The 25,752-nt window shown below is 42.4% G+C and overlaps 1 pseudogene; it reads right to left on the bottom strand.

Annotated features, from left to right (window-relative positions):
• Positions 1-12,230: 12,230 nt before the first annotated feature.
• LOC123459407 lies at positions 12,231-19,618 on the bottom strand (annotated as a pseudogene).
• Between the last annotated feature and the right edge of the window lie 6,134 nt (positions 19,619-25,752).

The following is a 25,752-nucleotide window of genomic DNA, read 5'->3' as shown; positions in this document are numbered from 1 at the left end:
GACAGAATAAAATGTGGAAGTTCTGTGACTTGGAGGATGGAAGTTGTGTACAGAATATCAGGGCACGAACACAGAGTGAACTGGGGCACTGATAACCCACCAAGATCCTGACTGATGCTCTCTTAATTTGCAGGAAGAAATGCATTTCTGTCTTAAGTTCCTGATATTCTCACCCTGTCACGAGAGTCCAAATGCAATTTCAGATGATTCTAGAGGTGTGGTTCCTTTTGGAAGGAAAATACTGGAGGACAGTATCACAGAGAGGGTCATGTCTTGACAGGTGATTTTAAAGGCTACATAGGACAAATTGTCCAGGTTAGAGGAGATAAGGAATACATGGAAAGATGTTTCTTACTACCTTTAATACAATTAAAAATAATTTATTTATTTGAGAAAGAGAGAGGGAGAGAATAGGCACACCCTCTAGCCACTGCAAACAAACTCCAGATGCATGTGCCACCTTGTGCATCTGGGCATCTGGGTTACATGGGAACTGAAGAATCAAACCTGGGTCCTTAGGCCTCTCAGACAAGTGCCTTGACGGCTAAGCCATCTCTCCAGCAATAAAAAAAAAAATTATTGTGCGGGCTGGAGAGATGGCTTAGTGGTTAAGTGCTTGCCTGTGAAGCCTAAGGACTCCAGTTCGAGGCTCAATTCCCCAGGACCCACATTAGCCAGATGCACAAGGGGGCACACCCGTCTGGAGTTTGTCAGCTGTGGCTGGAAGCCCTGGCATGCCCATTCTCTCTCTCTCTCTCTCTCTCTCTCTCTGTCTCTTTCTCTCTCTGTCACACTCAAATAAATAAATAAAAATGAACAAAAAAATTTTAAAAAATTTATTGTGCAAGAATTTCACATATAAACATTGTAAATAAATATATATCTATGAATAGTTCTAGGAACACATCCTAAACCTTTTCATCCGATTCATCTGTTGCTATCATTTTACCCCATACATCTTATAATTTGCTACCTTGACTACACATTTACCATTATGATATTGATGGACATCATAATTCTTTGCCCCTGTGTCCCTTGTCCTCTCAACATTCTCTTTCACCACCAGAATTCAGTCAGCAGCTCAGTAATGCTGACAGTGACACTAATTTAATCAAAGCTATTATCCTTATGTAATTGCCCAGTAATGCCATTTTTGTGCTGTATTTCTCCCTCCAATTTAGGATCTGATCTGTGGTCAGACAATGACTTTATTTATCACGTCTTTAATTTCCCTTACTTTGGACCATTTCTACAACTTTACCTGTCTTTTATGCCAATAACCTTTTTTGAAGTCTGTAAACTTCCTCTTTGGTACTAGACTATGGCCCGTCGGTCTTGCGTTTGCTCCTGATTTGAGTCAGGGTGGGTACATTCGCAAACAAACACTGCCCAGGTGTTCTCATGGCATTCCCTGAAGACTCACAAAAAGGCCATGTGCTCCTTGCCTGTGTGTTAAATTTTAGTGACCCCCTGAAAGTGTTGCCTAGTCCCCACCCCACCCGAAACCTGCTGCATAATTGCTTTGTTTTTAACTTGAAACTAATTAACAACAGGTGGTAAGACACTTTAAGTCCAGGCCAAGTTGAGTCTTCTACAAAATTTCCCTCTAGATTTGGCGTCCATCGATCTTTCTTGATTGACCCTGTCTTTAACACAATATTGTAAAATGGTGATTTTAAGCACAATTCCTCCCTCCACATTTACTAACTATTGGGTGTCTGTTTCTTGGTCCTTCCCATGAACAGAGCTAGAAAACACATGAAAATACACATGTGTGTGTGTGTGTGTGTGTATATATATATATATATATATATATATATATATATATATATACCTTTACAAACAGCAGAGGTGACACACGCATACCAACATTGTTTAGAAATTAGGAGTCCACATCAGGACCTCTAGTTCCAGTCAAGTCCCATGGGAGTCTTTTTTTTTTTTTTTTTTACACCACAGTCATATAGTTTTATGAGCCTTCTTTTTTAGTGAAACTCTGGCTTTCAAAAATATAAACCTATTAACCACTTCTCAATCCTATAATAATTATTTCATAATCTCTTCACCCATACCACTATGATGAGTAACTCTACCAAAAGGACTTCGGCATTTATGTCTAATTCTCCATCTACCTCCTTCACATTTGTGCTCCATGAATGCTGTTTTAGTGGGAGAACAGGTTTCAAAGTCAGCTGTGTATCCTATCCATTCCATTGCTAAGACTACTAATTGAGAATAAGAATGACTGGTGATAGCTTATCCAAAGTTCAATGTTTCTTACATTTGTGGCATTTATATTGCTGAGTGTAAACTTCTGAGGTGTGTGTGCATGATAGTTCTTTGTAAAGAAAGTGCATTGGTTTATTAAAATTAGTAAAATTGATTATGTTATCTTTATATTTTTCTTTTACCACATGTCAAAAATAGCAAGTTGAACCATAAATGCATATTATTGAGTGAAAGAAGGCAGTCTAGAAAGGCTATATATTGAGTGATTCCAACAATATAACCTTTGGGAGAAGGCAAAACTATAGAGATAGTAAAATACATCAATAGTTTCCAGGTCACAGGGAGGGAGAGGAGAGAAATGACTAAGTTGTACACAGGGATGTTTAGAGCAATGAAAGTATTCTGTATGATATTAGAATGGTGTATACTTGATATTATGCATGTTAAAAGCTACAGAATCATACAACGCAAAACACCAACACTAACATCAACTATATTTTTTAATAATAATGTGTCCATATTGGCTTCTCGACTGTAACCAATAAAGCATGTTCAAACAAGAAGTTGGTAATTGATGAGGATTGGAAACTCTATGTAAACCTAACACTGCACTAAAAATAAAGTCTGTTAACTAAAACAAGTTAGCAAGTTGTGATTCCAGAAAAACCAAGTTAGGGAAGCAATCCTTATAATACTGGGGATATTTAAAAACACACCCAGCACAACATTACTTAATGTGTGTATCACCTGTGGAGTTGACCTAGGTATTGACAAAGGCTTTTCTCTTGTGATTATTTTGGCTGATTGATTGGTTTTAGGAGTTATGACAGGTGTGGAGATTTTTACAGATGATAGATGAAAATACTTCATTTGCCTTTTAATGGGCAGTCTTGGAGTTCTCTTTCCCATGCAGTCCTATGGGGTAGCCAATCCACTTAGAACTAACCATTAGCCCGTGGCAGCCACAGTGCCGAAGAGATTCCTGGATTTTGCTTGGAGGCTGCCTGTGACCAGGAGGCTGTGCTTTCCTGGTGGTACTTTGGGCAATAGCAATGCTCCCTGGACTCGGCTGAGGAAGACAGCGTTTTTAGTTTGCCACAGCAGCAACAACGACAACAACAAAATAATCAATGCTCAAGGGACCCATTCCTGTGGCTCTGACAAATGGGTCACTTTTTCTATCCAGATGGGGTCCTAACTTGAGAATGGTTCCAATTAGTGGTTCTTCAATTTTTGTGGTGGCCTAAAAGTGATTAAAAAAAAAAAAAAGTCCTTCAGTAGAAAGCATGCTTTGAATTTTGAACACTGATGCCGTCCTGGGCTAGTTATAAGGATACGCAATGGTCCCAATGGTGGGTAGCAGTCGTGAATTGAAGCTCCCATCACGAAAGGGAGACACCGAGTCGTCTATCAGCTAAGTCCAGCCGTTTGCCACAGCGACTCAACACTGCCGCCTACAAAGACCGTCCTTGAGAACTGCACATTCAAGTTACCAAGAATTCTCATATTGTTTTAAGTTTACGGTTTTATGTTAGGCTGTCATCATTGCTCTCCCTGGCCACATGTGGAGTGTGGGTTACAGGTTTGGACAGATCTGCCAAGTGTGCTGGGGGAAAAAAAAGCAGGTGTACAAGTGCCTTTTCAGCTTAACAGTGAGTTTATAGGGATGTTCTTACATCAAATTCAAACAGCGGTTCCATAGAGACCTCCGTCCCACACATGAAATCAAAACTCATCTCCTTCAAGCTCCTCAGCAAAATTCTCAATGCAGCTCCTGAGTATTCCAGCCTCCTTTCCCCTGAGGACAGTACTGGGGTAGCTGTGACCTCAGTCTACAGGCCCTTGTAACTTTACCCCCTCAGGGTTCTGCTTGGCTTTGGGTACTGCTCCTCCCAGTGGAAGGAGTGATGGACCTAGGGGTCCAGGTTGAGTCCTGACTCACACCATCTCCCTAGGAACCATTTCTGCTAAAAGCAGCAAGATCTCTTTGCACCAGGCATTCTTATGGATATCGTGGGTGCACAGGCATGCTATTTAGCTCTTAATAATGACAAGCGTGAAGGTGACCATCAATATAAAAATGCTAGTATGCAATAATCGCCGAAAAGGAGGAAAGTGTTGTACTGACATTCACATTTTTAGCAGTTATACGAAACTTTTTTAACTGCCTGGTAATGAAATGAGGAGAATTTAGAATCGAATGTTTATCCATTTCTTTTTTTTTTTTTCTCTGTAACAATGCCAAAAAGCTACTTAGAAATTTTGTAATGCTTCTCATGTGTTCCATGCTCTGCTATGTTTGTTTAAAGATTTATTTATTTATTTATTAGATACATAGATAGAGAGAGAGAGAGAGAGAGAGAGAGATAGACAGAGACAGAGACAGAGAAAGAGAATGGGCACGTCAGGGCCTCCAGCCACTGCAAACGAACTCCAGATGCATGTGCCACCATGTGCATGTGGCTTACATGGGACCTGGAAAATTGAACCTGGCTCCTTTGGATTCACAGGAAAGTGCCTTAACCAGTAAACTACCTCTTCAGCCCTCATCCTTCATTCCCTCCGCCAGCACTCTCCTTCAGGGTAGTGGTATCTCTTGGCTCAAATGTGGCACCACCTACCTAAATGATTTTACCAGAACTTGGGCCTCCCCAGCTAGCTTGGTCATTTGCTTGAAAAAGGCTCTAATTGAGGTAAAGCATAAACATAGTAAAATGGTCAGAATTTAATTGCTCAACTCAGTCAGATTTTATATGCATGTATTTCTATAATCACCATCTAGATCACAGAGAAGGCCTCCAACAACCCAGAAACTTCCTGTGTGGTCCTGCCGCAATACTCTGGCTGTGGCCAGTGGGATGGGAAAGTGCCTGATAAAGTCAGGCAGTAGTGTCTCACTCTACCTGCTGTGGGAGGGAAGTTAATTACACCTGCGCGCCCACTTAGAAGGGTGTAGTTCTAGCTGGTAGCCATTGGCCCATTCACAACTCTACAACCGCCGAAGAACGGGAAAATAGATTGTGATGGGTATCTAGCAACCTGTCCGTGTGCCACAATGTTATTACCATTTGATTTTTTTTTAACCCATAAAATATTTTATATCTCACTTCTTCAATTCATCCAATAAAGTTAAATAATTTTCTGCATGGAGCTCTTGCCTGTCTTTTGTTAGATTCATCTCTTGGAGCATCACATTTATTTCATTTTTTGTTATGGCTCAAATAGAGAAATGCAATTTAGTTTTGTGTATTTTCTTTATATATTTACTTCTTTATAAAACATATTTAATTTATTTAATTTGAGAGAGAGAGAGAGAGAGAGAGAGAGAGAGAGAGAGAGCAGATAGAAAGACAATGTGTATACCAGGGTCTCCAGGCACTGCAAATGAATTCCAGACACATGTGCTACCTTGTGCATCTGGCTCACGTGGGTACTGGGGAATTGAAGGTGGGTCCTTAGGCCTTGCAGGCAAGCACCTTAACCATTAAGCAATCTCTCCAGCCCAGTATATTTCTTTTTTAAAAAATATTTTGTTTTATGTTTATTTATTTATTTGAAAGTGACAGACAGAGAAAGAGGCAGAAAGAGAGAGAGAGAGAATGGGCATGCCAGGGCCTCAGCCACTGCAAATGAACCCCAGACACATGTGCCCCCTTGTGCATCTGGCTAACGTGAGTCCTGGGGAATCGAGCCTCAAACTGGGGTCCTTAGGCTTCACAGGCAAGCACTTAACCACTAAGCCATCTCCCCAGCCCCCCATATATTTGTTTTTAAAACCTTTATATCATTTCTTGGTACATAGGTTGGATGGGCATGTGGCCCATCCAAGACTACAATAGTGAATTCCAGGTCAGCCTGGCCTACAGTGGGACCCTATCTCAAAGAAATAACAACAAAAACAAAACCAACCAAAAAAAAAACCCCAAAGTATTCATCTCATCATTTTGACATTTCTTTTCTGTACATTCTATTTTCTAAAACAACCTGAGACTTGTGGCAGGGAACCAGGAAGGCTGGGGAAATATAGGTTACATATAGCAGCTAAAAGCTTCCAGAAACTAGGGAGTTTCAGTAAATGGCTGACAATGATTCAGCTGCCTGTTCACAAATGAAATGAAATAATTCACAGGAGGCTTCTGGGAAGCTTCTAGAAACACCTTACATTTACTGTCTGCCCACAAGAGCAACTTGTTTCCTGAGGCTTAGGGAAACATCCATGGTTTCTGCTTCTCTCACCTTCCAAGGCTGTGTGAGTCTCTCCCCAGCAGAATACAACCTAGACTCCACTGTCAGGCATTTAAAGGAATGTGTGTAGTGGGTGATGCTTATGTCATCTACACAATTCAAAACACACAAAAGTGTACATCTCAGATATGAGTATAGGAAAATATACATGTAGGTGGCTTGATCCCTGAACTTTTTTTTTTTTAATTTTTTTATTATTTTTTTTTTAAATTTTATTTTTAATTTATTTATTTGAGAGCGACAGACACAGAGAGAAAGACAGATAGAGGGAGAGAGAGAGAATGGGCGCGCCAGGGCTTCCAGCCTCTGCAAACGAACTCCAGACGGGTGCGCCCCCTTGTGCATCTGGCTAACGTGGGACCTGGGGAACCAAGCCTCGAACCGGGGTCCATAGGCTTCACAGGCGAGCGCTTAACCGCTAAGCCATCTCTCCAGCCCCCTGAACTTTTTTATGCTGTCAGAAATATACATTTTTTTAGGGAGAGAGAATGGGTGCGCCAGGGCCTCTAGCCACTGCAAATGAACTCCAGGTGCATGTACCAGTTTGTGTATCTGGTTTTATGTGGGTCCTGGAGGAATTGAACCTGGGTCCTTAGCCTTCACTGGCAAGTGCCTTAACAGCTATGCCAACTCTTCAGCACAGAAATATACTTTTATTTTATTTTTTTAAATGTGCTTACTTTGTGTCCAGGTAGACCAAGACATATTTTCTTATTATTATCTTATCATTCTCTTGTCTTTCCGGTGCTGTCTGCAACGTGTACACTTTCTACCTGCTATCTCCTCCTTCCTCGCCATTCAGTAGACTTTTCAGACTCATCACTTCCTCACAGCTTCAAGGGGCTTCATTCCATAGTTGCTTGATGCTGCTGCTTCATGACTACCCCAGCGCAGTGCCTCATGTAGGAGCCCATGGTGGGGGAGGACTGTTCACTTCATGATAGCCAAGAAACAGAGAAAGAGAGAGAGAGAGAGAGAGAGAGAGAGAGAGAGAGAGAGAGAGAGAGAGAGAGGGAGGGAGAAGAGGGAGGGAGAGAGGAATGGTTTGGAGTCTACATTTCTCCTTCAAGAGTATTGGGGTGGGGGGGCTGGAGAGATGGCTTAGTGGTTAAGCGCTTGCCTGTGAAGCCTAAGGATCCTGGTTCGAGGCTCGGTTCCCCAGGTCCCACGTTAGCCAGATGCACAAGAGGGCGCAGGCGTCTGGAGTTCGTTTGCAGAGGCTGGAAGCCCTGGCGCGCCCATTCTCTCTCTATCCCTCTATCTGTCTTTCTCTCTGTGTCTGTTGCTCTCAAATAAATAAATAAATAAATAAAATTTAAAAAAAAAAAGTATCCGGGCCCAGTGCCTGGACTTCTTTCCACTTGTGCGGGTCCCATGGTGTGTTGCTGATCTTTGCTTATGAAAACTTTCTTCCCGAGCCTCCACTTGGGAAGTGCCGTCAGTAGAGAGTGAAATGAAGAGGCCGGGCAGAGGCTCCTCCTATGCACTGCAGTGGGCCTGGACAGAGGGTCAGGGTGCCAGGCATGATTCACAAATCTGCTTTACCGTACAAGCAGAAGTGATTACAGACATAATCTGCCCTCCACAAAACGTGAGTGTAGTCCCAAGGAGGGGGAATTAGCCAGGGGGCATTTTTATTGTTTTTTTTTTTAAATTTTTTATTTATTTATTTGAGAGTGACAGACACAGAGAGAAAGACAGATAGAGGGAGAGAGAGAGAGAATGGGCGCCAGGGCTTCCAGCCTCTGCAAAGGAACTCCAGACGCGTGCGCCCCCTTGTGCATCTGGCTAACGTGGGACCTGGGGAACCGAGCCTCGAACCGGGGTCCTTAGGCTTCACAGGCAAGTGCTTAACCACTAAGCCATCTCTCCAGCCCCAGGCGGCATTTTTAGGCAGTCAGTGAAGAACCAGCTCAAGGAAGATTCAGTCTAGTCTCACTCATCCTTTAACAGGGCCCCTGCTCGGATGTGCTGGTCTTTTCTTGAGTGCAGAGATCAGCTCTTTCTTAGAACTCACCTGAGCCTGAGCGTGCAGCCCACTACAATAGATTATAAATGGAAGCTTACAGTTGGGGTCTCTACTTCATCCTGGCTACTCATCTTTCCTCCCCTGAACCTAGGGGCCCCAGTGCCTGTGAGATCCCGCCTCCCCTGTGGCTGCAGCATGGGGGAGAGTTGATTTTTTCTTTGCTTTCTTACTGCTTCCATTGCCACCATCATCTTCCTACATAGACTCCCAGGCCACGTGAGTATAACCAGCCCCCTCCCCTGAATTAATGTAATGATTTGTAAGCTGTCCCTTTGAGTCTGTGTATTTCAATTCTTTCTTTAAAACTCCAAATGTTTGAAGCCAGGTGCGGTGGTGCACGCCTTTAATCCCAGCACTTGGGAGGCAGAGGTAGGATTGTTGTGAGTTCGAGGCCGCCCTGAGACTACATAGTGAATTCCAGGTCAACCTGGGCTAGAATGAGACCCTGCCTTGAAAAACCAAAATAATAATAATAACAATAATAATAATAATAATGATGATAATAATAATAAAATAAAAAACAAAAAACAAAACAAAAACTCCAAGGGTTTGGATGGAGTTCATGAACTTTTCCTGAACTCTAAGAACTCCATTTCACCAGAACTAATGTCCCATGGTTACTTGATATGTCTGCTTTCTCTATTTCCTTCCTGTTTGTTTTTTCTTTTAATTTTTTCAGCTAGTCTTTCTTGTGTTCAGGAACTGGCCAACTTATTTTATTCGCTCCTCCCTGTGAACAAGTCAGTCTTCCTTATTAAAAACCCAAAATAACAACAACAAAAGAAAAGAAAGAAAGAAAGAGAGAAAAAAATCCTTAAACACTCCACCCTCTGCATTCTGGCTTCTAAGAGGGTCATGTTTAGTTCACAAATGATTCACTGGACCACAACAGTTGACTCCTATTGAGAGTCAGCAAGGCCCAGGATGACAGTGCAGCTCACCTCTGCATCACCCATGATTCACTCACATAGCATGAGGACCCTCAGCTCCTACAGCAAGGCCAGCAGAGCAGTGGCCAGAGCAATGAACAGACCTTAGGTCAAACCTGGAAAGGTAGCAAGCTCAGGTTGGATGTGGCAGGTATTCTGGTGATAAAAGTTGAGGCTGGAACCAATAGCCCTTGTCTTTTCCTATAGATGTTTCAGCCTAGGGAAAGGGCTGTGGTATCTTGTTTTTACATCGCTGGGCTGGAAAGAGATGCTGGAAAACCTACCACTGACTCCTGGCATGTAAGACAAAGTGACAGGGATGGAGAGATTGCTTAGTGGTTAAGACGCTTGCCTGAAAAGCCTAAGGACCCAGGTTCTATTCCCCAGGACCCATGTAAGCCAGATGCCCAAGGTGGTGCATGTGTCTGAAGTTCGTTTGCAGCAGCTGGAAGCCCTGACATGTTCTCTCTCTCTCTCTTCCTGTCCGCCCTCATTCTTTCTCTCTGTTTCTCTCTCCCTTTCTCTCTCAAATAAATAAAATATTTTTAAAAGAGAAAAATTGAGGGCTGGAGAGATGGCTTAGCGGTTAAGCGCTTGCCTGTGAAGCCTAAGGACCCCGGTTCGAGGCTCAGTTCCCCAGGTCCCACGTTAGCCAGATGCACAAGGGGGCGCACGCGTCTGGAGTTCGTTTGCAGAGGCTGGAAGCCCTGGCGTGCCCATTCTCTCTCTCTCCCTCTATCTGTCTTTCTCTCTTTCTCTCTGTGTCTGTCGCTCTCAAATAAACTGTGTCTGTCGCTCTCAAATAAATAAATAAAAAAATTTAAAAAAATTTAAAAAAATAAAAAAAAATAAATAAAAATAAAAAAAAAAAAAGAGAAAAATTGAGTCTTCCTTCCTGAGCTCTGGCCTATACTGTGGATGTCAACAACTACTTTTGTGGTCCATGCAGGGAAGCACTGGAGAAAAGAGGCCGCACACAGCACGGGCCTGCAAAGTGTCAGGGGCTAGGTGTGCCCTTGACTTGGCTCTTTCGCTTAGTTCAAGAAACATTGCCAGGGTAAGGTTTCTTCTCCCCCCTCCCCCCTTCCTTCCTTCCTTCCTTCCTTCCTTCCTTCCTTCCTTTCTTCCTATCTATCTTACAGGTAGCAGTAGCAGAGGAAGTGTGCAGGCATCTGGATTTCTAGATAAATACAATGGAAGAGTGATTTCTTTTTGAGAAACTCTTAGTCCTGATCCTGCACCTCTGGCCCAGAAACTTGTTCTTGAAGCCACACCTCATAGGGAAGACACTCTTGACAAATTCCTTTGCACTCCCCAGAGAATGTCTTTGCTTTGTGAGTGTTTGGCTGGGCCGGGTCAGGTTTGGCTGTGGAGGGTGGGTAGGCATACCTTTCTGGGGAGACCCAGGAAGCTGTCCAGTGAAGTGACGGGCAGCAGGGCTTGTTTACTGGGGTGAGGAATTTGCCTGCAGGTATCCAGAGTGCTTAACAAGGGTCTCCTGATGGGACTTTTTGGTTGTTAATTTTTCCTTCTTGTATCTAATAGTCCTCATCTATGTTTACTGATTTTATGGTGCCATTTTTTATTTCTAACTCACATATCATAAATGTATGTTTGTAGGCACACAGAGTGATTTGCTTCTTAGCCATTCTGTCCTAATGCTATCACAACCTCTCCCTTTTCCAGACCCTAGGAACATGAGGTCTCAGTTCCTGAGAAGGACATTTTAGCTTTTACACATAAGTGAGAACATGCAATACTTTTCTTTCTGTGCCTGATTTATTTCACTTGTCGTAATTGACTCAATTTGTTGCAGTTCTTGATTTGTCTCTGCTCTACTGGAAAACCACAGTCATGTGAAATATGTGGGTACTCTTTCTCTCTGCTCTCCAAGTTAACACAGGCAGCACTTGCAAGAACACACTTTCCTCTGAGGGCTCTGATGAGGAGTCAAGGGGAGAAGTGTGCACAGACCTTCTCTCTTGATTTCATGACTTTGTTTCATCACTATCAAGTCTTGTCTTATTTCACTATGATTAGCCTCAATTTGACTAGATTACTTTTTATTAAATTAATTTATTTTATTTTATTTATTTGAGGGAGATGGAGAGGGAGAGAGAGAGAGAGAGAATGAATTCGCCAGAGCCTCCAGCTGTTTCAAACGAACTCTAAACACATGCACCACCTTGTGTGTCTGGCTTACTTGGGACCTGGGGAATTAAACCTGGGTCCTTTGGCTTTGTATGCAAGTGCCTTATCTGCTAAGCTATCTCTTCAGCCTTAATTTATTAATTTTTAATGTCGGGAGTCATAAAGATTCAGAAGGAAGAGCAAAGGACAATAGACCTTAATAAGTGGCTTCTTCGGGACCTAGTGGGAATTACTTTTGCCTTAAGACAGAAGTTTTCTCTTATTGCTTTCATTTCATCTAATTAATCAATTTTATTTCTAGGTGTAAGATGGAGTGTGGCTGGGAAAGGAAAGGCAGATACAGAATACATGCTTTTAGGTTTAAGTAATCTGAGGATAACACATTTTGTATCTGCCTACTTCTAGACTAGTCTGAGATGAAAAGCAGACTGAGTGTGCATAACACAAAGGTCCCCGTAAGGAAATAGATGAGTGATAGACTCCTGCACAGAATGCGGGAATTGTGTTTGAGTTTGCAATATGAGTCCATTAACTTAAACTTTTCCTTTTAATTTATGCTAAACCATTTTTATAAATTGTCGCTTGAGGCATTTTATTACAAAACAGTTGGTGCTCATGTACACAACGTAATGTGAATTTAAAATCCATCATACGTTTACTTCATTTTTTTTTTTTTTTTTAGCTAGACCTTCTAGTAAATCTTTAAGTTCATTGATTTTGGCTGCTTTATATGGAGATCCACCTTATACCTAGTATTAATGCTGCTTCCCGTTTTGTTGTGTTACCTCTGCAATATCTTCCACTGAAGGCAGATTTTTGGCAGACTTTGAAAAATTTGGTTTATGTGAGGCTCTAAATGCTTCCTGAGGTGTAAACCAACAACTTGCAAATCCTGCCGCAGTTATGGTCAGTCCAATTGCTACCACTGTAATAGCCACGGCTCTGGCCCAGCTCCACTGTCCCTTTGGAAGCGTGGTTCATTCCAGCTTTGGCTCATGGCCACCACCCACAGAGCTTTGTGGGAAAGCATTGCGAGCCTCTCCTTAAACTTTTTATTTTCAGCTTATGATCTGTCATTTACCCTGTGATGGCTCTTTCTTTTAATAATGGAGGCCTTAGTTCTCACACTTGTTGGAGGGAAGTACATCTGTGAGGAAAGAACCATGGGTTGAATGTGTCTTTGTTCCTCCCTTTGTGTCTACACCTATTTGTCGATCAGGGATGATGGGAAAAGAGTGAATAAAGTGGGTGTGTGCTCAGGTCGTGCAACACTGGGGCGTGAAGGGAAGTCCAACTTCTATAAGAATCACACACACACATGACTTCTCTCAGGCCTTGTGGTCGTGGTCGTGGCTGTGAGTCTCTTCAGGTTTGCATTCTTACCTAAGCAGAGATCAAACATACCCGTTTCCCAGCCTTTGTACATGGGGCTGGCCGTGGGCGTGTAAAGTCAGGATCCACTCCCTGTTTCTATGTTGCGGAATTATAGTTAGACTGGATTGACAAGTCAGGCAGTGCGGTTACCTGTGTGGGGGAAAAATATCCATATGCTGGTGAGAATTCCAGGTGGGATCCCAGCACAGAGAAGAGTGTGCTTAACCGAAAAGGCTGTTTCTCATCATGGGATTACGCATTCCGGAAAGTGGCATGGCGGACGTGTTAGAGCAGTGGCAGGAATAGGATTAGAAATACTGAGGAGAGAGAGCCCTTCCCTGTGCCCTTTGCTTACAGATCAACCCTCTCTGTGTTGCTTAACCTCCCTGAATCCCAGTGTATTTCTCTATGAATTGACAATGATGATGGCACTTGGTGAAACTGTGGTGAGATGGGCTGAGCCTGTAATCTTAGCACTTAGGAGCCTGAGACAGGAAAATAGCAAGTTTGGGTCAAAAAAAAAAAAGAAGGAAGGAAGAAAAGAAGGAAAGAAAGAAAGAAGGAAGTTGTGCGGATGAGTCAGGTAAGGAATACATTGGCAGGATAAAGCCCATGTTGGCGAGTGAGCTGTCATCTCACTTCCACACAAGCTAAGTTAATGAGTCTTGTGCAGGTCACCTAGACCCCTCAGGAGCTCAGCATTGTGATTTAGAAAATAATTTTTTGCTAAACATTTGTTTTTGTTCCCTTCCACATCTGACATTCCTCCTAACCAAGGAGGGAGAGAAAAGGAAGAGTCAAGTTTTCCCGGCGGGGTTGGTTAACGCAGACTGGGAGCTGGCCACGTATTGCCAGCCCTGGTCATGGCAGCCGCTCTCACTGCCCTGACTTCACTAGATGGTCCGTGCTGCGTTCTGCTGGGATGGCAGAGTTGACATTTTTGCACGTGGGCCACAAAGCCTAAAGAACAAATATCCCATTTATCTCTTTAAGGAAAAGTTTGCTGATATCTGGATGAAAAAGATAAAAGGGTTCACTGTGAGTTCGAGGCCACCCAGAGACTACACAGAGAATTCCAGGTCAGCCTGAGCTAAAAGTGGGACCTTACCTTGAAAAACCAAAAATAAATAAATAAATAAATAAATAAATAAATAAATAAATAAATGGGTTGATTTCGAGTTGCGTGACTTACATGAAAGGTGAAAAGTGTCCTGATGTTTTCATTGATGTTTTCTTATCAACCATTGTCTCATTTGTGTTGAAAAGCAAAGTGTGTCATATTTGAATCATTAATCTTGGATTTGAATGCTTCCAAAATTTTGAGGGGACATTTACTCTAATGTGGAGGAATTACTCTATCCAATGTATTTTTTTAGGATAAATGGTATATTTAAACAGATAATGGATTTCACATTTCAGGATGTTGTTGAGCATCATATGCATGTAGATAAACTCACTTAAGGTTCTCACATTTTATTAGTCTGTTTGGGAATTTAGTTAGTCTCTACCAGTTATATAAATGCATAAACATATGCAGTTATCCTTCCTAAATGACTATAATATTAAGTAGAGAAATGAAAAACAAAATAGAAACCGATAGTAAAATAATTGAAAATATATCAAAATCTAAAAAGAGCTTAGGATACATAAAATAAAAATTACATTAATATTCTAAAGAGCAAGGTTTCTCCCTATCTTCTTTACTCTTACATACACACATGTACATGAACACAAAACACACACTACAAAATCATTGCATCCAACCATTATTAATGATTTTAATTACAATTACTTGGTTAGGAGAGAAATGTGGTGTTGGTAGGGGAAATGTAAAATTGAAATAATAGGAAGAGGTGCCAATTCCAAAATAGCTAAAAATCACAGTTTTCTACAGATATCATTGAGAAATCATAGAGAAATTAAAATAATCAGTACAGATTTTGTTTGGGCTTTTATTTCTTGGAAATAAAAAATTCCAGAAGTATCTAGGAATAATAAAGTTCAACCAAATGTATCCTTTCATTATATAAAACAAAGGACATTGAGGATGAATTGTGGGAAGTGTGAAAGGAGGTGGAAGTAGGCCAGAGAAGCAGCAGGTCTGGTAAGTGGGACTGTGGTGGTTTGATTCAACTGTCCCCCATAAACTCAGGTGTTCTGAATGCTAGGTCCCCAGCTGATGGAGGATTGGGGATTAATGCCTCCTGGAGGGAGTGTATTGTTGGGGGCGAGCTTATGGGTGTTATAGCCAGTGGCCCCTTGCCAGTATTTGGCACACTCTCCTGTTCCTATTGTCCGCCTTATGTTGGCCCAGGGGTGATGTCCACCCTCTGCTCATGCCATCGTTTTCCCCTGCCTTCGTGGAGCTTCCCCTCGAGCCTGTGAGCCAAAATAAACCTCTTTTCCCAGAAGCTGCTCTTGGTTGAGTGATTTCTACCAGCAATTCGAACCTGACTGCAACAGGGACCATTTCAGATATCATGTGTGAGCAGGGAGCCAGGTCACAGGTTAGAGTCAGTCAACATGTGCAAAGTAAGTAGCAATAGGAAGGGACACAAGCGCGCGGGGCAGGCTGTGGGAGCCACAATTCTGTAGGCAGTTGAGGCCCAAGACCCTATGAAAGCAGCAGGAGAGTGTGGTGTCTTCCGTTTCCTGTGGGTGGCTTCTGCTCTGTTTCCTCACATATGACAGGGTGATGCTAATATGTCCTGCCAAGAAAACAATTTCTGGAAAATGGTTAGGTTGGGGCCATTAAGGATGAATAAGCCCAGACTTCTACCTTCAAGTTGCGTACATTGATAGTGAAGACAGATATAGAGCAGGCTGTCAATGAGTGTGTGTGTGTGTGTGTGTGTGTGTGTGTGTGTGTGTGTGTGTGTGTGACAGAGAGAGAGAGAGAGAGAGAGAGAGAGAATGAATGAGAATGGGTGTTCCAGGGCCTCTTGCCACTGCCGACACATTCCAAATGTATGTGCCACTTTGTGCATCTGGCTTTACGTGAATAGTGGGGAATTGAACCCCAGTCAGGAAAGCAAGTGCCTTTAATCTCAGAGCCAGCTCTCCAGCCCCGCAATCCATTCTCAGCCAAAAGATCACAATTAGCCTTTTGCACCCTAAGTTGACTATTGAGATGATTCTCATGTACCCTTTAAACCCGCATCAAGCCATAGACAACCTATCCCACGCACGAGCAATTAGACTCTGACTGTTGGACACGAAGCGCGTGTGCTTGTGTTCCGATGTACGCCGTGTGTGAATCAGCAAAAGACATTGATAATTTACTAAGAGGCAGCACGTTCAAAAACGGGTTTTCTACAGGAACGCAGTTCATCCCCACAATGACCCTGAAAGGGAGGTAGCACTTCAGTCAGTAGCCCTTTTGCAGACGAGGAAACAGAGCAGTTAATAGCGAGTATACATTAACTCAAGAAGTCATTTCCAGAGGCTAACTGGCATCCGAGGGGCCCTTAAGTCCTAGTTGCCCTGTCTCTGCTATTAACCTGTTCTCCGGTAGGTTGGCATGGAGTACAGTTAAGCACTGTTATAAAACATGAAGAGCTGCAAGTGGTTGTTTTTTCTGTTTGGGCTTCTTTTGAATTGCTGTGATCACGATGTCTAACCAAAACAGCATAAAGCAGAAAATGCTTGTTTTGGCTCCTGGTTTCAGAAGTTTCGGTTAGTCATGGGAGGAAAGGCATGGTGCCTTTCACAGGGGCAGGGACATGTGACAAGATAGGGGTCAGGCCTAGGGGCTTCTCTATAGCCCTTAAGAGCCCACCCTAGTGGCATTCTCCTGCTAGGCCGGCCCCACCTTTTAAAGACCCCACACCCTCCCAAGAAGCACAGTAGAAGCTACCTTGTTGTTGCTGAGGCAAAACACCTGACCAGAAGCAGTCGGTGGCAGGAAACAGTTTATTTCAGCTGATAGCTTTGAGGGGAAAGTTCTTCTTGGCAGGGAAAGCACGTAAAAGCAGACAGTTGACTCTCATCTTCATATATCCATAGCTGAGCAGGACTGGATAACTAGGCCTCAAGGCCCACCATCCAGTGACACACCTTCCAAATAGTTTAGTGAGCCAGCTTGCCGTGGGTTATATATCCCACGTCTCCACTCTGGAGTGCTGGGATTACAGATGTGCCACCAATGCCTGTCCAGTATTCAGGTGGGTCCCAGGGATCCAAACCCTTGTCCTCATGCTTGCAAAAAGTGCCTTACCAGCTGAGCCATCTCCATTTCCAAGTATCATCACTTTTGGATTCTTCCAGAGGTTCTACAGACTAGGGACTAAGCAGAAAGCGACTAAATAGAAAGCTTAGTCATAAACTATGGAGCTGAGCTGAGACACACAGAGATGATGATAAGAAATAAGCCTGATAGAAATAAGCAGCAGGTATAATATCAAAGTTAGAGAACTGAGTCATTGGGCATGGGGGGCTCACGGAGTTGCTTTTGGGTCCCCAGCTTTCTGATGGGTAACTAGTGTGGGTTTTACAAAGAAATCAGTAGGAAATCATGCTTAACATGTAATAAAGGCTGAAACTACATCCTTTTTTAAAAAAATATCTCATGGATCTTTATATTAAACCTCCAGGGCTGAGAAGGTTCATTGCAACAGATCTGAAATCAGCATAGATTGCTCTACCAATAAGACAGGGTAATGAGAATGCATATATAAAAATATCACAATGAAAATCTATTATTTTGTGCAACACATATATGTTAATTAAAATTCAGAATAAGACAGAAAAAGAGCTGAGCCTGCATAGCACTAATCTGAAACATTCTGACTGATAAGATTGCTTTTTTCTTTTTTTTTTGAGATGGCTTGTACCAGCTAGTCAGCATTATTAATGGATGAAACTGATTCTTTGTATCTGGTAAGGCTTCCAGAGGCCTGGTTGCATAGCAGAGTATGTCTATGTGAGCACCAGACTAGTGGTGGGTGTTCCATTCATAAATCAATCCTGAGAAGATAATTTTAGTACATGCTTAGCTTCTCTGATCCTTTCCGGTGAGACAGCCTTTAGCTATAATGCTTATTTGTGTGTGTGTGCATGTGGTATGCATGTATGAGTATTCATGTTTGCATGGAGGTCAAGGATCAATGTCCAATGTCTCCCTTGATTGTTCTGCACCTTACTTACTGAGTCAGGCCCTCTCTTTGAACCTACTTGAGTTCATCTGTTTGACTAGTTTAGTGAGCCAGCTTGCCGTGCCCACATCTTCACTCTGGAGTGCTGGGATTACAGATGTGCCACCAGTGCCTGTCCAGTATTCAGGTGGGTCTCAGGGACCCAAAATCTTGTCCTCATGCTTGTGAAAAGTACGTTGCCAGCTGAGCCATCTCCATTTCTAAGCATCATCACTTTTGGATTCTGTAGGTCTCCCCTTAACAACTGCTGATGATGTGTTCCCATGAGCTGAGATTTCCAAAGCTTATCTCTAACTCTTCTGATTTGAAAAAGCCCAGCCAAAGAGCCCAACAGACTCAGTAGGGGCTGGGTTTACATTGGGAGGAGGCCAGTTAGCTTGTGACAGAAGTCGTGCTCTCTCAGGAGAATCTGAAGGAGGTAGGCAGAGGGGACCAAGTGGAAGGAGAGGTTCTGCTGAAATGGGAGGGGCAGCTGACAGTGATGGATTATTGACCAAGTAATTGGATGTGGTAAGAGTAGAGAGAGTCTTTGAGGAGGAGGAGGCGATGAGGATGGAGAGTTCATCCTGGGACAACAAATCCAGCTATGACAATTAGTACTTGAGCAATCTCTAGAAAATGCAACGAAGTCTTTCTTGGTTGGAAGAGAGTAGTGAAGTTTACAGGTGAACTGAAGAACCAGTTTTATAGCATCCATAGAATAGATAGAAAAGCATAATAAGGAAACTGGTTTGTTTAAAAAGAAATAGGTCAGGCATGGTGGCTCACACCTTTAATCCCAGCACTTGGGAGGCAGAAATAGAATCACCATGATTTTGAGGCCAGCCTGAGACTATATTGTGAATTCCAGGTCAGCATGGGCTAGAGGGAAACCTTACCTTGAAAAAAAAAACAAAAACAAAAAACAACCAAACCTATGCTACTAGACTTCTATTTACAAAGAATACCCTTTGTTGGGTAGCAATGATTACCACTTACTGTTCATGGTAATTGTTCCTTCATTCAGCCAACAAATACAAAGTGTGCTTATGATTCAAGAAACATAAATGTGGTAAATATAATGGTCCTGATCGCAGGGAGCTTATCCTGTAGGACCATTTGATATTTGGCAAAGGCGAAAATGGTGTAAAGTGGAAGAGTTTACCATGAACTGAAAATTGAAAGTAATGAAATTATGAGTCACAACCCTGGCTTAAAAGTCAGTTTGGAATTGTAAAAATTAATTTACCATTCGATATATTTTTTTTTCCAAGCAGGAGAAAGAGTAATTCTGTTGTGATTGTCTAAACCAGCCTACAACCAGGAGGGTTGCATTGCATTTGCGGCACAGCTCACGACTGCCTACAGAAACGTCAGGGGACTAGAACGCGTGTGAGCAAGCGCACACGCGGAGCAACAGCACCTCCGAGTACCTGGTCTGGGCGGACACAGAAAACAGAGGGAGGAAATAAAACTCTCAAGCAGGATTTGTCAACTTCAGAACTGTTGACGAGAGCCTGGCTGCACATCTCGCCTGCCCAATAGTATCTTCTCCTCCTTCTGTCATCGACTGGACCAACCCTCTCTCAGATTGCACAAGCCAGAACTATACTCACAACAAAAAGCGAAATCTATTACTTGTTTTGAACTTTCAAGCAGCAGGAACTCAAGTCTGAGTTCTTCCAGTCCTCCCTGATGCTTACAAGACAGGTTTGGGGTCTTAGTTAAAAATAAATCCCATCAGGATCTGTGTAGGAAATATGTGGATATCATGAGTCACATTGCCCCCAAAAGGACGTGGGCACAACTTGTTGTGATTTGCCCATAGTGATTACCGAGTTTCTACAGGAAATTGAACCCAGGGTGGCATAGGTCTGTGCTGTCTTCTCTGTTGGCCTACATCATGCTGGTGCTACAAAGTGCCTGAAGCAGGGCTGGGGTGATGGCTCTGGAGGACAAAGTGCTTGTCATGGAAGCATGAGCACCTGAGATCAGACTCCCAGACTCCACATAAAAAGACAGAAGCTGGGCTGGAGAGATGGCTTGGTGGTTAAGGCACTTGCCTGTGAAGTCTGAGGACCCAGGTTCTCTTCCCCAGAAGCCATGTGAGCCAGATGCTCACATGGTGGTGCACGCTTCTGGAGTTTGTTGGCAGTGGCTGGAGGCCCTGGTGTGCTCTCTCTCTCTCTCATAAATAATAAATAAACAAATATTAAACCAGAATCCCAGCATGCCAGCAGTGAGATGGGAAGCAGAGAGAAAGCATTGTCAGAAGCTTTTGAACAACGGACCCTGCCTGATGGTGGAAAGCAAAGACTGACGCCTGAAAGTGGTCTTCTGACCTCCATGTGAGTGCTGTCGAACACGTGATCATACACACACACACACACACACACACACACACACAGAGAGAGAGAGATGGAGAATGATTGAGGAAGATACTCCAAGTTGACCTCTGTCCTTTACACATCTGCACTCACACATACACGTGGGCCCCGCCCTCATCCAAGTCACACTACAAGTATGCATCAAAGGTACATTCAGGAATGCACTAGCTCTCTCAGTGATGCCGGCAGCAATTGTTTAATTGTGACATCTATCTACTCCCAGGAAAAGAGGAGTTGTTTCTGTAATTGCCACACTAATGATGCCTCTTGTTTTAACAGGCATATAACATTTATTTCTTCTGGCTGGAAGGAAAATGTGGAGCCTTCTATTTTTTTTTTTTTTTCTCAATCCTTCCAAGTCCCAGAATACTCAATCAGAAACCTATAAGATGCTGATTTGAGTTCTTCATTGTTTGGACTTTCAGTATCACTTTGGGAACATCTGTGAGGTGATGAGGTAACAATCACTTAGTAACAATTACTAAATAATTACATGAAAACTTCCTAGAACAATATTCAGCACCTAAGTGGTGTTTTCTCTCATTATTGTGTAAAATAAATGCTCTTTTTAGCTAGTTGTTCCATTGGATACATATAGACAAAGCAATTATAATTATAATGTCTAACTTTAAAAAAAATTGTAAAATATTTTTATTTATCTATCTATCTATTTATTTTTTTGGCAGAGAAAGAGGAAGGGGGAAGAGAATGGATGCACCAGGGCCTCCAGCCACTGCAAATGAATTCCAGATGCATGTGCCCCCTTGTGCACCTGGCTAATGTGGGACCTGGGGAACTGAACCTGTGTCCTTTGGCTTTGCAGGCAAACACCTTAACCGCTAAGCCATCCCTGTAGCCCTATAATGCCTAATTTTATGAGTGATTCAGATCCAAAGCCTGTGATGGACGTTGTTCTGGTGTCCTCCTGTGAGTCCAGATTTGAGGAGCCCCATCCTATTTCTCAAGATGGATACTACCTATCAACTAGTCCAGACACCTGACGTATGACCTTTTTCCATCCCAGTTTCTGAGCTGACTTTCTTAGGAGACTGGAATTGATTCTATAGTGAAATGGGTGTGGTCAAGCTAAGTTATTCAAAGCATGTTCAGAGTGTCCCAGTTCAGGCTGGAGTGAAACTTAGGCTACCACGCCTATATGGCCATCTTTATACCCAAACGCTTTTTGATTTGACCACTTCACATTTGAAATTAGTGATTCTTAGGCAGTTGTTTTGAAGACTGCTTTTTTGTAGTATGAGGAAGTCTAAATTTTACTCCAGTGCTTAAAATGAGATCTTTTTTTGTTGTTGTTGTTGAATCAGATATTGTAAAATGAAAAGACACTGGCTGAGTGGTCACAGTGTCCTGTATTGTAAAGGAAGAAAAACCCTTAATTATATGCAGAAGGCATTGCTTATAAGCCCAAACACCTTTAATGTAGCTCGCATAGCCATACTTTTTAACTTCACCATGAAGTAGAGACATATTTTTCTTGTTATATGTTTTATAAAGGACAAAACATAGTTAAGCATCTTATAATATAATTTACTACTTGTCTATTACAAGATAGCTTTTAAACTGTTTAGTCCTACAATTGTAATCAAGTTAAAATGCAGGACTAAACTTCAGTTTATTTTTTATTTTTACAATATTTTATATTTATTTATTTATTGAGAGAGAGAGAGAGAGAGAGAGAGAGAGAGAGAGAGAGAGAGAGAATGAAAATGAATGGGTGCATGAGGACCTCCTGCCACTGCAAACAACTCCAGATGCATGCATCACCATGTGCATTTGGTTTAAGTGGGATCAGGAAGTCAAACTCACTTCCTTAGGCTTCACAGACAAGCGTTTTGACCAAAAGCCATATCTACCGCCCTAGTTTATTTTTTTTAAATCGAGTCAAGTCACATTCTTGCTTTTCAACTTTTCTGATTTGCAGTATTAATATTCAAGTTAATCAGATTGATATTTATGAACATCACAGAAATGTAAAGTTTAGTTTAAAAGTATCTTATGTAGTCATATATATTTCATCTTGATATATATATATTTCATCTTGAAAATTGATTTCCTTAGATTTTCCCTATTCCTCAGCCTGGGATAAGGGAACATTTGGGAAGTCATCTCCCAGTTGCAGCCCATACTCCAAGTATCTTGCGCTCCTAGCTGGACTTTCCTACTTCTTGTTATGGTCATTGTCACAACATAGTTCAGCAGGACTGGTTTTCGGAGGCAGTCTTAAGGAGGTTAATTGTTGGTATGACCGATCAACTATGATGACCCAGGAAATGGTGATGATCTGGCTCCCCATTTAGCGATGTTCTAGATTTGTTAAGCTTCTTTCAACCCTCCTTGGCCATTATGAAAGGTGCATTTCAGCACTTGCAAACAGAGCCCCCACCCAGGATGGCTCTTCTGGAGTCTACAGCACCATCAGTTGTAACAGAAGTTTCAACTGTCCTTGTCACATTATTTACATATGATGACATGAGGATGAGACTTTTTATAGCTGGGGTATTGTTTTCCTCTGATAGTTCTATAAAGTGTTCCATGTGGATAATTCCTGTATGAGGTTTCTATAAGATCCTTGCTGTATTTTTTTTGGTTCCAGAGTTCTTGTGTGCTAGAGAACTTTCCTTTCCTAATGGAGCCCTGTGTCTACATTCCAAGTCCTGCTGAGAGAAAAGGATTCCTCCACCTCCAGGTTGTGTTTAGCTTTTGAGAGGAGAGGTTGGATCCCATGCCAGGCTGCCAGTAGGCGTGTGTAATGTGCATGCCAGTTAAGAGGGTGATAACAAGAGCACTTTTTGGCATAACAAGGCCGTGAGTTATATGAAGAACTTACCAGACACGGCAGGCCCCTGAGCGAGACTGTTTTCACTGAATTAGTATTTGTACAAGGTGACACCCAATTTTACACGTCCCACCTCCTTCCTGGTGACTCAGTGCTGAGCGAGGAGCCTCTGAGCTCTTCATGAACACGGTCAGGTGGAGGTGGGAACCGCAGACAGGAAGCTCCAGGTGCCCATCTCTTTTAGCTGGATCCACCGGAGGAATCTTGCAGGCTGGCCGTCCAAGAGCCCTGACTTTCTGAGCAGGAAACGTAAGTTGAGTATATTGGCAAATGTCAAAACTTTATGAGTATACTCTTCTCTGTGTTTCTCCCAAATGATTCAAGCCAGGACTGTCAGCGTTATCTTTGACCTGTTTCCAGTTGAATTTAGACAGCCTCTGATGAGTCTTCGGCATGCCAACAGTCTGCTCTTCCTGGTTGTGTTTTAGTTTGTGTGGCTTGTCACTTGGCCATTATACACATTATCGGCATTCCAGAAAAGGACAAGGCTTTGGAGTTATCCTGTGGGAGATGTGAATCGGGGAATTCTCTCCTCCGACTGTGGAGAGGGAAGCCTTTGAATCAAGGAATCAGCACTCACTTGTCTGGTGTCTAAGTGATTGTGAAAACATTTTAAAACCATAGCCATATATGTGCATGTATGACACTTGTGTGTGCACGCATGCATGTGTGCGTGTGCACATACCTGCATATGTGTGGGGAGTGCAGGTATGTGCCACTATGTATGGGTGGAGGTCAGAGGACACCCTCTGAAGTTGGTCCTCACTTCCCACCTTGTCTGAAACAGGATCACTCGTTCACCACTGCACAAGCTCTGGGATTCGCCTGTCTCTCCTCTCATCTTGCTGTAGGCACTGGGATTGCAGACACACACATCATCCGGCTTTTAGTGTGTTCTGGGGATTCAAATTCAAGTACTCATACTTACATGGCAAGTGCTTTATCTACTGAGACATCTTCCTAGTATTGAAATTTTATTTTATTTTATTTTTTAGCTTTTCGAGGTAGGGTTTCACTCTAGCCCAGGCTGACCTGGAATTCACTGTGTGTTCTTAGGGTGATCCACTTACCTCTGCCTCCGAAGTGCTAGGATTAAAAGAGTGCACCACCACGCCCTGCCTGTAGTGAAATTTTAAAGTATTATTTTATGGATGATGTCATATTATTTTCCACCAAGTGCTAAAGATATTGCAAGATGCTGGCCTGTGGTATGCTAAACCCATAATCCTTCTACCATATACCCCCCATTAAGAAAATTACCCTTTCTTACAGGAGTGTATCAAGGAATAAAGGATGGGTGGGGTGATACGGAGGTGTGTGGTTCTCCACAGGAATTTGTGTAGATGTGCATAACTTCACAATGGGCTCACTCTGAGAGTTGATTGGGGTATGCAGAGACCATTGTCAACTTCTATTTCTATCCTCGTCCTGAAAATCTGGTTTTGGAACTTTTTAAGAAAAATTATTCTAACTGCATGTAAATCTTAAATATAATTGATGCATTTTTTTCAACTGGAATAGATGATAATCTTATCCAGTCTGACTTGTTATTTTCTACATAAGGATAATAAAATGCAAATGTTAAGCAATTCACCAGGCCCAGAGCAGCAGAGGCAGAGTGTGAAGTTAGAGCCTCCTTCCTTGGTCTTATTGGATTTTCTCAATTATTTTTCAAATTTCTTTCACATAAAATATGTAGTAGCAATAAATGAGCCATGCTTCATCTTCATAAAAGGACTACAAATGATGTGTGAATGAGACTGTCCTTGCCCAGAATATGTGGAAATGTTATTATAGTGTGTGTGTTAATGACACAATGGGAGACATTTCTGATTTGTGGGTTTTGTACTTAGTCTTTATATTTATTATATTTGGGGGCCTAATCTTAGAAGCCAATGAACCTTTAACAGGGGGATGATCTGTGATACATGTATAGGGAGTGGCTCACACTGTCAGAGACATCCACAGCTCAGATTCCACTCTGTCGGTTCTGTTTACCTGCTACCTTCGTTAACTGTAAGAATTTTGATTGTCGTACCCGAGAGATTCCCATCCATGGGAACTTGTAAACAAAACAGAGGTATGGCTTGAAACCACTGAGCTAATGCATACTGTGGAGTGAACTGTGTGTACTCCACCAAGCTGTTCACTTGATAAAACTTGATTTTCCTGATAACATCTAATATGGTACAGGCGCTAACTTCGAATATTCCTTAAGAGCAAGGGTAGAAAATCCTTAGCCCAACAGTCTAAGCGAAATCTTACTTGGTCTCATCTGGCTTCTCTTCTGGAATCATCTTGCTTGTTAGCCATTTGTTGAGGTTCTGTTTTCTCTTCCTAAAAACTCTGAAGTGCAGTTTTATGGATTAATAGCCTTGCGCATGCCCACAACTGCCCAGAGACCCTCATTTGCCAGGCTACA

The sequence above is a fragment of the Jaculus jaculus genome, chromosome 3, assembly GCF_020740685.1.
Source record: "Jaculus jaculus isolate mJacJac1 chromosome 3, mJacJac1.mat.Y.cur, whole genome shotgun sequence".
Lineage (NCBI taxonomy): Eukaryota > Metazoa > Chordata > Mammalia > Rodentia > Dipodidae > Jaculus > Jaculus jaculus.
The sequence above is the reverse complement of the archived record's forward strand: the minus strand, read 5'-3'. Positions and strand labels throughout refer to the sequence as shown.